Genomic DNA, 8811 nt, shown 5'->3' on the forward strand with positions numbered 1-8811 from the left:
AGTTCTTCGATTTTTTTTTTTTTTTTTTGAGTAGTGGAGAATCACTATATGTGAAAAAATGCTTTGGTTAATCTGTTTCAAGGATTGGAATTGGAAATGGATACCACAATTGGAAAAGTAATGGAGGTCAAGAAAGTGAAGCATGTTTGCACACAGAAAACATGAAGGTCGATGGATATAGGAGATGGAAATGGTGCCTGAGTAAGTGAGCATTAGGGAAAGAACTGGAAATTGGAGAATTGGGTGCTTCACTGAGATAACAGAGATGATGTAGTTACTAGTATTGACAACCCTGTGGCCATATTAGGTAATAATTGGGTAGAGGATTAGATAAAAAGATTCATGATCTGGGCTGGGAATTTAGCTCAGTGGCACTGTGCTTGTATTGCAAATGCAAAGTCCTGAGTTCGATCCCTGGTACCCACCCCCAAAACTCATGATGTTGAGTAAATTATGGTTTATATCTAGATGTCCCCACAAAGTTTCATGTGCTCAGAAGTGAGACTTCTGGAAGGCGATTGGATTGTGGGGGCTTTGTAGCTGATTAGCTTTGAGGCGGGCTCTGGTCAGAAGAGGCAGGTCAGGAGGGTGGGACTTGGTAGCAGTCTGGCTGCCATGAGGTGACCAGCTTTCCTCCAGCAGACCTTCCTGTCACACTTCCTTGGCTTGGAGCAGGCCAACTATGGACTAAAAACAGCCAAAATAAATGTCTGTTATGTTGTGGGCTTTGGGTATTTGTTCCACTGATGAGAAAAGTGACTAAGACATTTGTCCATATGAGTGTTGAGATCTCCCAAGAATGAGAACAGAAGTTAGGATGGAGAGGGTGATTGGAACAAAGGTAAGTCTGATGAAGGGCGAGGGGTAGAAGGTAGTGTAGCCAGGTACTGTGGGCTTTGGAAGAGCTGTTTTTGGAGTGACACAATTGGAGAGATGATTTGAAAGTAGTAGGTAGGAGAAAACCTATTCTGCTTTCTGACCCATATGTAGTTGCAAGGGATTAAGAGAGAGGAAGCCCACCTTCCCTGGGAGAGGGGAGAAATTTAACAGGGAAGTACTGTCTTCAAGGGACAGCTTTCACTAAGGCTGGCAATTTAGACAAAATACTGAGATTATAGGAAAGACTTGATCATTTCAAGCAGTTAGCTAACTGTAAGGGATAGGTAAGATTAGGGATTGGTTTTCGGAGATCACAGTGTAATAACCACTAGAATTGTTCAAATATGAAATAACAGGCTAGAAATGGTAAGTATGCATCAAATTTAAGGTAAGTTTTAGATTTTCATATAACATGTATACTGAGTTGTATAATCGAGATAGCTGAGAGCTCAGAAGAGGCATCAGGAGTGTGTGACTTGTACAGAATATTATGGGGACAGGTGGTAGGTGATCATGTATAATCGGAGTGATGTTTCTTTTGGTTACTGTGTAGGTAGGGATGTGAGGTGTGATAGGATTTGTTATGGTAATTGGTAGAATGGTGTACATAAAATTTAATGTGAATAGGATCTGTCTAGAATTCTGATCCTCACAAGAATTGTCTGTTCTTAACTTTCTCTGCCTCCTACATAGTGATCTGTAATGACTACTTGGCAGAAGATAGGGTCCTTCAAATCTTGCTAACCTTCAAAGGAGAATAGTTGTCTATTTCAGGCAAGTTTGAGTTTCATTAAGTCTTATTTGTATCTAAGGTTAGCTCTGGTTATCTCCAAGTTAATATTCTTAATTGAACTTTCTGTACAACTCATATAAGGAATGAGGTGACCTATTTTTATAACTTAGCCGTTGACATTCTTTTAGTTGACCGTACACTTTGTACTTCATTCCAAGAATCTCGATGAGTCTTGATTCTAGAACCACTGCTGGATTTTAGGTTAACTATACAGACAGAAAGTTACAGTGGGATAATGTAAGCTGTCTGATTCAAAATTAAGGAACATTTTCCCTGAACCTGAGAGCAATATGGTATAACTCCTAGTGAACATAGCTGATTTTGTTGTCTTAGTCTTATATTGTCACCCTGCTGAGCTTTAGATAATGTTCTGTTTCCCATTATTTCATAATACAATAGCACTATGGTTGACAGTGATGGCCAAAAACACCCATGTGAAGATTGGATTATTTTCCCATGAGACACATGTATGGCTGGCTTTGTGACTAAGGAATATGCTGGTCATGTTTATCCACAAGTATATCTTGGTTAAATAGTAGTGGAACAAGTCTGGGGATTATTTCTCATATTAATAATCTTTAGGCTGATAATACTGATGACTATTCTGGGTTTAAATTTGAGGTAGATATTGTAAAATGCATTAAAAATATAAAATGTATGTGTGTGTGTGTATTGTACTGGGGGTTGAATCCAAGATCTTTGACCTGAGCTATAATCCCTGCTCTTTTTATTTTTTGACACGGTCTTGCTAACTCGTTAAATTGCTTAGGCCAGGCTTAAATTTGTGATCTTCCTGCTGCAGCCTCCCAGAGTGCTGGGATTGCAGGTGTGAGCCACTATCCCAATTTAATTAAACTACATTTCACTTATTTAACCCTTGTAAGTTTAAGAGAGCAAGTGAGACTACTCAAGGGGATATGGCTTCATTGCACAGGACATAATGTGTAATGAAACTTTATACATCTGCTTATTCCAAAGAAGTTTAAAAGCACATTCTATTTACATAGTTACTAGAGATAGCCTGTGTTGATAGAGATTATATTCTAGGAATGATGAACTAGCGCATAAAATATTCAGTGCTAATCTGTGAATTGAGAGTGACGTGAAAGTAACTATGATAAGTTTAGGTTGAGTGACCAGGAAAAGTTTCTCTGAGGTTGATTTTAAAGCTATATTTTTGGTGCCAGGATCGAACTGAGATCGTTGCGCTTGCAAAGCAGACGGCAGAACCACTGAGCTAAATCCCCGGCCCTTAAACCTGAGTTTTGAATAATACGGGATCAGTTCTACAAGAACCAGAGCATTTCATAAAGGGAATAGCCTTGTGATGGTGAAACTTTAAAAAAAAAAAAACAAAAAGCTGATACCCTCGACTTGCATGCCATCGTGGCTGTGTGTGTGCACTGCGTGTGGCCTATGCAAAATCCCTAAGATGCACTTAGTATATGAGGATAGCAAGAAGCCAGGGTGCTGGAACTTAGTGAGAGAGCAATACTAGGTAACGTTAAGAACTATACACCACCTGCTTTCCAAGTGCAAGGTCCTGAGTTCAATCTCTGGTACCAAAATAAAGTAGACAATGCCAATGATGGGCTTGGCAGCCAGCATAAGGAAGAGTACAGGGTTTTGATTGAGAGCTTTACCTAAGGGACAATATAGTCACTTCGCCTACATGTAGAGAATGTATTGTAGAAGTGCAGAGGTGGAAGTCGGGGGCCAGTGAGCCTGTTGTTTTTGTCCAGGTGGGGATGATAGTGTTTAATGACTGAATTAAGAAATGAACTAAGGAAGAAAGGGTAAGATGTAGCAAAGCATGCTGGAACTATTTAGTATTCTGTTGTCCAAGAAACTTAAATTTTTCTATTTATTTTTAATAAGTATTCACTTATTCACAGGATAATTCTCTAGCTAATGTTTAGCTAATAAAAATAATAGGTTATTAGCTTTCCATCAGTGCTGTTCCCATCTTTTTGGCCAGTTTGAGTAATGAATTTAGCTAATGATTGGATAGAGTTCTAGAAAGCAAAAAGTAAATGAGCTTTAGCTATGTTAGGTGGCTTGCTAGTGAGAATTTGTTCAGTATGATTCTAAGTTTATTACAGTATTAGTAGTACAAATGTATCCAAATGTGGGGACCATTTGAGAGTACCTGTGCTTGGTTGCCTATGCTATGGCTTTCACAAGATTTATTTTGGATTCTTGGCTTTCTGTTGATGATTGAAGTCTATTTCACAAAATTTTATAAGTACTGAAGAATTAACCTCACTTTGTAGACTCCAGATCTGGGAAGAAATTAAGCCCTACAGAAAACCACTGTGTGACTATTCCACAATTCTCCCAGACGTGTACACAGTGCCAATTTACGTATAGAGGAGATAATTCCATATAGTAGTTTCTTTAGTTTGAGAAGGGCTGCTCTTAATAGCTTGTTGAAAGGTTGACATCTTTTGTTGTAAATCCTTTAAGAACCTTATAATGAAGTAAATCTCTAAGAAATTATATTTTCAAGATGAGGTCTTCAAAATTGTTTCAACAATGAATTTTAATCTCTTTTTTAGCTACAAGTACAGCTTTTTATAAATGACCTGAAAGTAGTCCTCCCATTTACTATTTTTTAATGTGGTACCATTGATCTTAAAATCTTTCTCATTTAGAATATTAAACTAAGATTTTCTGTACAAAATCATGCATGCCATATACACTTTTTTTGTAAAAAAAAAAAAACCTATGAAAGCTGCCTATCTCTGAATACACTGAAAATGACTGAATTTTACTCTTTTAAGTAGCAAATTATAGTCTGTAAATAGGTTATGGTAAATAGGTTAATTTTCAGTGATGTCCAGTATTATGTTAATGTGAGAAGCAGTTGCTATTTACCTAGAATTTATGTGTCGTCATAACTATAAACTCTTGGAAGTTGGCCTTACAGACATATCACTTTGTTTCTCAAGCTGGGGCATGAATGTCTCTTAGGGGTAGTTTGTATATGCAAAACCACAGAATTTAAATGATACCAATATTTGGAAGTGTCAGTTTACTTTGAATACTTTACGTAGAGCAATATTTTTACTTTAAAACAAGGCTAATTTTTAAAGTGTGAAGTTTGTATGAATTTTAAAGTTAAGAGTCCTTTGGGCTTGAGTTATAGAAATGTGGAATTATCATAGCTTATTTCTACCCAATGCCGAGAAAAGAAGTTCTTAGAATATGTAGTGTTAAGTGTTTGAAACCGCTGTGTGAAAGTTTGACATGGATAGTTTTCAAAGAATTTATTCTAAAATATCACTTGAGATCCATATACAGTACACACTTCTTGTGTACCTATGATAGATAAAAGTATATATTTTTCTCAATCAGCAACTACCCATTTTACACACAAGCACAATTTTCACTTGTCTGCAGTATTACAGTGGTACAATTGATTTCTAATATATTGGATTGAGAAAATTAACTTGGCATGTCAATTCTCAACAAGTACAAAAAATCTAGAAGACTTGTAGATGTCACCTGGTTATTAAAATTTTCTGGTGGTTCAGTGTGTAACATTTTAACTCCAGGGGAGTTTAGTTCTGTACAAAGTGAAGAATGGAATAGAACTGATGGTAAATCTTGTGCCATTCTAGTAATTAGTAATACTGTCTAATAGTACAAAGTTATTTTGAAAAAAAAATTCAAGCCAGACATGATGACACATTCCTAGGGTCCCAGCTTGGGAGGCTAAGAAAGGAGGGTTATGAGACCAAGTTTCAAGACAATCCAGGGCATTGTAAGGAGAACCTGTTAACAACAACCAAAAACCCCGTAAACCTTAGAAAATTCCATAAAAACCAATAGAAGTCTGTTTTGCTGCTAACACAAATACAAACATTTCACTTTCTGTAGTCAATTAAAATTTGTAACAGTTTTTTGGTCCCTTATATACCAACAATAAGAAACCAGAAGGAATGAATGTCTAAGCCCTATGGTCACAGAAATTTTAAACATTTTAAATATATAAATAATAGATTTTCAAGTTTTAAATGGGAAACATTGCTGTGTGGCAGTGAAATTCAAAGAAATAAAATTTATTACTAAAGCATTGGCTCATGTATAAATGAATGATAGAAGACAGATGCTGTGAGATGTATTTTATGTTAATATTAACATGAAAACAGTATTTAAAATACTTCTGGTAAGTACAGCTTTTATTACCATTTACCTTAAAATACGATGTAAAAAGTAATTAAGGCGAGCTTTAAAATTCAGATAAGGTGTATATATTTAACAAGTTCTCTTAGGGGTGGGAATATAAATACTTGATATTCACTGGTTTTTATGTTCTATTCATCTCTTACATTACTCTCTATCAAATTAGGTTGCTGATTGGTTACTCAATGATGAGCCCTCACTGGTTTAGTCCCTTTCAGACTTGCCTTCATTGAGTTGTCCTTGAAGTTCTATGTTCTTAGCTTTTATTGAAGGTCACTGAAAAAAAATTGAAATCTGCTTAATATTAGTTGTGAGGTTGAATATTTTTATATGTTTTTTCTAGATTTAATGCCAGGGCATTTTTTGTTTCCCTCGTCAATTGTTAGGCTTCCTACTTTCTTACCATAGCTATATATTTAATGTTGCTTTGCTTAGGCCTCTAGAAAAATATCTACATTTAATTATTAGCTTTGGTACTGAGAGTACTCTTTTCAAAAAGACAATTTTTCCTTATCTTTGATTTTTTGTTTTTAAAGTTTAATTATAAATAATCTCCTTTGTGAATATACAAAATAAAAGCCACTTTACATACTTATTAAAAGAGCAGATACCCCCCCCCCCATGCTGAGGATTAAATGCAGGACCATCTTAGTACTGAGCTGCATCCTGAGTTGGGAAGAACAAACTTAAAAAATACACTTGATCTTAGCCAAAAGGCTGAGAAGTAATCAAACTTAAAAAATAAAATTTATATTTTTTTCTCAGTGAGATTGAAGACCTTGAAAAATTAAATACTTTCAACCTAATATACCTATTGTTAAAAATTCATTAAATTCTCATTGAAATTAAAACTTGTACCAATATTTTTCAAAATTTGAAAATTTTTAGTTCTAATTGCAGTGAGTATTTGCCAGTTTGCATTTTGTAATACAAATAAAAGCTTCACTTTTTTACATTGAAAGAAGATTTCAGGTACATGAATTACTTTTTTTTTCAGCTTTAATTGAGTTTATTGGTACATTTTAGGGATACAGTACAATTACATTCATTGTTGGGATCTTGTACTGCTATGAATGACTTTTTAACTCCCAAGTTTATGGTAGGTTGATAGTTTTAAAAACTTAGGCACGCAACTGGGCATGAATTAACAGTGACTGGCAGTTCTCAGGAAAGTGATAATTTATTGTTTTTATGACAGCTTCTGGGAAAACTGGTTAGTCCAGCTTTACAACTTACTCAACTTTGCATGATACTGTTTTGGGATCCACATTAATCAGTAAAAAATTATTTCTGTCAAGCTTGTCGGCTGGCTAAAAGAAAAATACTGAAACCTAAGTAAGATTAAGAGGAAAAATAGGGCACCATACTCTTGAATTTATGTCTTATTCTGTGCCAGTGGAGAATGAACTGTCTCACTAGACAACAGAAATTATGTATCTTAACTTAGCCAGCTTTTCTTCCTTAGGTTTCTTTATTGCTCCCAAACCAGAAGTTAATGCAAAAAACATCAGGCTTACCCATTGCAGTATTAATAGTTTTACTCTTCCAGCAGTTTTCCCAGTTTAAAATAATCCCTGCTGCCTTCAGTTAGTTTTTGCAACTGATAACTTTGTGCTTGAATAAATCTGCTCAAATAGGTGTAATATACATCTATGATAACACCTATGTTCTAGTATCAGAATAACAGATTCTTTAATAAAGAATAAAAATATTAATGGAGTCAGTCTTGGTGGCACATGGTGGTAATTCCAGCACTTGGGGAGGCTGAGGCAGGAGGATCACAAGTTTGAGCCCAGGGGTGAGACTTTGTCTCAGGGATTTAGCTTAGTTTGAAAGCCCTGGGTTCAATCCCCAGATATAGATAGATAGATAGATAGACATATACACACACATTTATGATAATACCTAATTAGTTAACAGCACCTTTACAGAGGCATTTATGTGGTGGTGGTGGTGGTTTTTCTTTTTTTCTGTTTTTTTTTTTGGTACTGGGGGTCAACTCTGGACCTTGCACTGTGAGACAGGTGGCAGAACTACTGAGCTAAATCCCCAGCCCTATGCTGTTTTTTATAATTCAGAATTGACTGTAGGTTGGATGATTTCATTAAAGGCCTCAGAATGCTAGATATCCTTAAGTTGGACATGTCTAAACCTGTGCAGCACAAAATTTCCAGGGGAGCTTTTAAAAATGGACACTGTTAGCATCCTTAGGTGGTTATTTTGAAGCCTGTCACTTAAATTTGTACATTTATGAAATATTTTTTGAAAACCCATAAAGGTAAATATCAAAGAAATAGTACTGTTAGACTCATAATAGTACATATAGAAGATTTTTAAAAGGGGGGCTGGGGATTTAGCTCTGGTGCCGCTGCCTGCCTCTGGAGGACAAGGGACCTGAGTTCGATCTCCGGTAACTTAAAAAAAAAAAAATGGGTAAAGGGATAGTAAGAGGAGATTTAATAGGGGATCCAAATAATACTGTAATTGTAATAATTGCCAGATTAATACAACGTTTACCTTTCTAGACATACTAATGTTGTTTAGGCGAAGATTCCAAACTCCATGCCCATAGGGCCAAGAGTAATGTAAATATGAGTTGTTGCAGAATGTTTCAGGAGAGCCTGACTTAGTGGGCAGCCACTGCTGATCAGTCATGGCCTATTGTTGCCAAACTAAGCTCGGCGTCCCTACATCTCAGTCTCTGACAGAGCTAGCATTATGTGACACTTTTAGATGCTGTCTTCATTACTAAAGGTATAAACGCGAACAACAGGTCTATTGTCAGGGTTGGTCCACCTACCACCAGTCACCAGTCTTCGTTTTGGAGCAGTCATCTCCAAGTGTGGTCCCTACATCAGCAGCATCAACATCATGGGAGACGAAAGAATGGCAAATTCCAGGGGGCTGCACCTCAGCTCTACTGAAGAAGAATCCCTGGGGGTGAGGCCCAG

General features: G+C 36.2%; 1 protein-coding gene across 1 annotated transcript in view; it reads left to right on the top strand.

The window, feature by feature from the left end:
• Mbd2 (methyl-CpG binding domain protein 2) overlaps positions 1–8811 on the top strand; it is a gene marked incomplete at its 5' end in the record, with an annotated part of 64313 nt that overhangs the window by 7658 nt on the left and 47844 nt on the right. The gene's annotated exons all lie outside the window — the stretch shown is intronic.

The sequence above is a fragment of the Fukomys damarensis genome, unplaced genomic scaffold, assembly GCF_012274545.1.
Source record: "Fukomys damarensis isolate Sample0158 unplaced genomic scaffold, DMR_v1.0_HiC HiC_scaffold_30, whole genome shotgun sequence".
NCBI classification, from domain to species: domain Eukaryota; kingdom Metazoa; phylum Chordata; class Mammalia; order Rodentia; family Bathyergidae; genus Fukomys; species Fukomys damarensis.